Consider the following 3,829-nt stretch of genomic DNA (forward strand, 5'->3'; position numbering starts at 1 on the left):
CCCTGACAACCTATTCCTATGTCATGAAATCAAGTGTCTGCACTGAATGACATGAGCTGTTGGTAACACTGGGATCTGGATATGTCTCAGCTTCCTAGTGAGTGGGTGTCTAGCAGTATTAGACATCCGGGGTCATTTCAGATGGCCAAGGAAATTCTCCACCTCGCTCCCACCTGATGCTCCAGAAGGATGCAGGTCTCAGAATGGCTCCATCAGAGCAAGCAGACTCTCTTCCAGTGTTGCCAGGTGTTGGTGTGTGAGCAACTGACTCCCACTCTCCATCTCCAGGGATTACAGCGGGAGCTTAGACAAGGAGCTCCCATGCAGACATCTCTGCTGGGCACGTTTCTGCTTGGGCAAAGAGAATCCCACCTCCTGGGTGTTTGTAGAGTTTACAGGAGGGATCTGAATCCCAGTCCAGTCCACAGGGCTTCTAAACTGGCATGAGATGCCCAGATGGACTCATCTGAATGAAAACCTGAACCATGGGAGAATGAACTCCCTTCTTGCCTCCTCTCTAGGAGTCCTGCCTAGCTAAGAGGCAGAAAGAGGGGCTTTTCCCCCTCTAGCAGGTGACCTTCCTCTGATGAGCTATATTGTAATGCTGGAATCAGTCTTCCTTCAGTGTTCAGAGAGGGACCATCGGTGATTATTTTGGTCTACTTCAGGGAACATTTCCCAGGAGGAGGGAGCCCGAGGGACAGAGAACTTCTGCCTTTAATTGGGCCACTGTTGCTGAAGGGGTCCAGGCTCGTGAGATGGAAGGAGGTCATGGCACCGTGGCAGCAGTGCCCATGTGTCCAGCTGTGTGCAGGAGCAGCTCCTCTGCCAAGAGCAGCAGGGCTGTGGGCACTGCCTGCTGCTGCTGAGAGGAGCTGCGAGAAGGCAGAGAGAAGTGAAAGGCAGTGTGGAGTGGGAGGACAGCAGACAGTTCACTGTGGGAGACATCTTCCCAGCCCTTTGCACGGTAAGTCCCTGGCTGAAGGACAACACTACTGCGGTTCCTGGCGGGGTCTTGTGAACCCAGCTCACCCCATGACAAGTTTTTTAAAGATCTCTCTCCCGGCTTCTCCAGTGTAGTGGAGGAGAAGATGTTTTAGAGCAGAGATTCCCTGGCACACAGAAGGCAGCTCAGCAAACCCCTTCCACCCCATCTCAAACTACCACAGCACCAGCATCACCTTTATGGGCTTCCTCAGGATTTATGTGACCTGCTCCTGAGGACCTGCAAGCACAGAGATTCCCCTGCCCATGTCCCAGACCTGGAAGATTTCTGTAGGGCAGAACTGAGCCCACAGAGGGAGGGATAGGGACGATGAGCACTGAGAGGGAAAAGATATTGGGGCTGAGAAAGCTCCCAGCAGGATAGCTGCAGGCAGCGGAGATGAGAAGGAACTGCTAACAGAATCATCATGGGGGGATGGATTTTTGCAAGTCATGGTCAGTCCCTCCAACACAAGCATCTTCTTCTGAGCAAGCCTCCCCGATCTCCTCTCCCACCCAGCAGAGCCTCAGCCCTGACAGCCATGGAGTCCAGGGCATGAGCTGCCTCCTCTGCAGCCAGACCTCCAGCAGAGGAGAGGGGCATCTCTCCTGCCACGGGTTCTTTTTGTGCTGCTGGACAAAGGGGCTGAGAGCACCTGCCTTGCAGTGTTGTCCTCTGTGAGGCAGCATGACCAGGTGGGCAAGGTGAAGGCTTTCATGAGTGCCCGTCTGTCTCTCTGCTTGCCTCCCTCAGCAGCAGGATCATGGTGTTGCTCCTTGTTTCCCCTCCTCTCCATGCTGCTCCTCCTCTTCTCTCAGGTTGTCTGGGGTTACTGGGTGTTCAGCTGCACTTCAGACACCTGCCCTGCCAGTAGTGCGACAGGGGGAGCTGCAGGGCTGTGAGGTTGCCCCAGCCCTCTTCTCACCTGTGCACCTACAGGAAACGCAGCCTGTGGGGTTGGGCAATGAGCTGGCTCTCCCTGAAGGAGAGCCCGTCTTTAGGACATGCGACAGTTTCCCTGTGGTGTCCTGCCAAGCTCTGAGCTGCCCTCCAGGTGGTCACTGCTGCCTCACAGCATCTCTGTGCTGTTGGAGAGACAAATGAAGAAGGTGCAGAGTATGGAGATGGTGGTGGGAGGCTGTAGGTGGGCAGCTGAAGAGAGTCCTCAGTGTCCTTGGCCAGAAGGGGAGTGTGGAGAGCTCCCTGAGGGGCCCAGGGAAAGGGTGAGGAGTTTGGAGATCTGCCCTTTGAAACTGGACTCCTCTGCTCTCAGCAGGGGCTGGTTTCTTGTTAGGGAAACATATGAGTATGATCATTCTCCAGGTGAAAGCAGTGCGACTGCGAGACAGATGGGAATGAGGCTAATACACAGACTAGCTGTCCTCACTCGGTACCAGGGGACAATGAATCCGATCCTCCTAGGACTGAGTAGAAATGCCAAGGATTTCTACCTTTGAGGAACACTGCCCAGGGGTGACAAGGACACACCAAGGAAAATAAACTCTAAAATCCTAAAAACTCCTTTCCTCAACCCTCTGTCTTTAGAAATTGGAGTGAAGATGCTGAAAAAAGCCCTTCTGCATGAGCAGTGGGTTTCACCTGAGAGAAACTGTGAATTTCAGAGCTAGGCGCCCTTGTGCCCACATTCCCACTACTGTACAGCAGGATTGATTGCTGTGGAGCCGATCGGCCGAGGTCCCTGCTGCTCACAGCAGCACACTCAGCCACTGCAAAGTGGCGTAGAAGCAAGGGAGAGAGCACAGAGATCGTCTCCGTAAAGAGAGAGGCAAAGTAGGGGGTTGTATGCCAACCGGGACATTCTGGGAGGCAGTTTGCTTGCAAAGTCTCTCCTAACTTCTCCATGTCTCTTCTTTCTTGGACAGTTGCCCCATACCCAGAGGGAGGAAAATGACCAACGACAGCTTCCTCAGCGGGTTCCTCCTCGTGGCGTTTGCAGAGACACGGGAGCTGCAGCTCTTGCACTTCGCACTCTTCCTGGGCACCTACCTGGCTGCCCTCCTGGCCAACGGCCTCATCATCACCGCCGTAGCCTGCCACCACCGCCTCCACACCCCCATGTACTTCTTCCTCCTCAACCTCGCCCTCCTCGACCTTGGCACCATCTCCACCACTGTCCCCAAATCCATGGCCAACTCCCTGAGGGACACCAGGACCATTTCCTACTCGGGATGTGCTGCCCAGGTCTTTTCTCTTGCCATTTTCATTTCAGCTGAGTATTCTCTCCTCACTGTCATGGCCTACGACCGCTTTGTTGCCATCTGCAGACCCCTGCACTACGGGACCCTCATGGGCACCAGAGCTTGTGTCAGGATGGCAGCAGCTGCCTGGGCCACTGGTTTTCTCTGTGCTCTCCTGCACACTGCCAACACCTTTTCCATACCTCTCTGCCAAGGCAACGTCCTGGACTAGTTCTTCTGTGAGATTCCCCAACTCCTCCAGCTCTCCTGTTCACAATCCTACCTCCTGGAAGTTGGGCTTCTTGCGTTTAATGCCTGTTTAATATTTGGGTGTTTCGTTTTCATTGTGCTGTCCTACGTGCAGATCTTCACAGCTGTGCTGAGGATGCCCTCTGAGCAGGGAAGGCACAAAGCCTTCTCCATGTGCCTCCCGCACCTGGCTGTGTTCTCCCTCTTTGTCAGAACCTCATTTTTTGCCTATCTGAAGCCCCCCTCCATCTCCTCCCCAGCTCTGGATGTGGTGGTGGCTGTTGTGTATTCGGTGGTGCCTCCAGCAGTGAACCCCCTCCTCTACAGCATGAGGAACAAGGAGCTCAAGGATGCCCTGAGGAAACTGATTCAGCTGGTTCTAGTTCAGCAGCACTAA

The 3,829-nt window shown here is 54.3% G+C and overlaps 1 pseudogene; it reads left to right on the plus strand.

The window, feature by feature from the left end:
* Positions 1 to 2,893: 2,893 nt before the first annotated feature.
* On the plus strand, positions 2,894 to 3,829 carry LOC138062759 (olfactory receptor 14J1-like; annotated as a pseudogene).

This window comes from Struthio camelus, chromosome 29 (genome assembly GCF_040807025.1).
Source record: "Struthio camelus isolate bStrCam1 chromosome 29, bStrCam1.hap1, whole genome shotgun sequence".
Classification (NCBI taxonomy): Eukaryota; Metazoa; Chordata; class Aves; order Struthioniformes; family Struthionidae; genus Struthio; species Struthio camelus.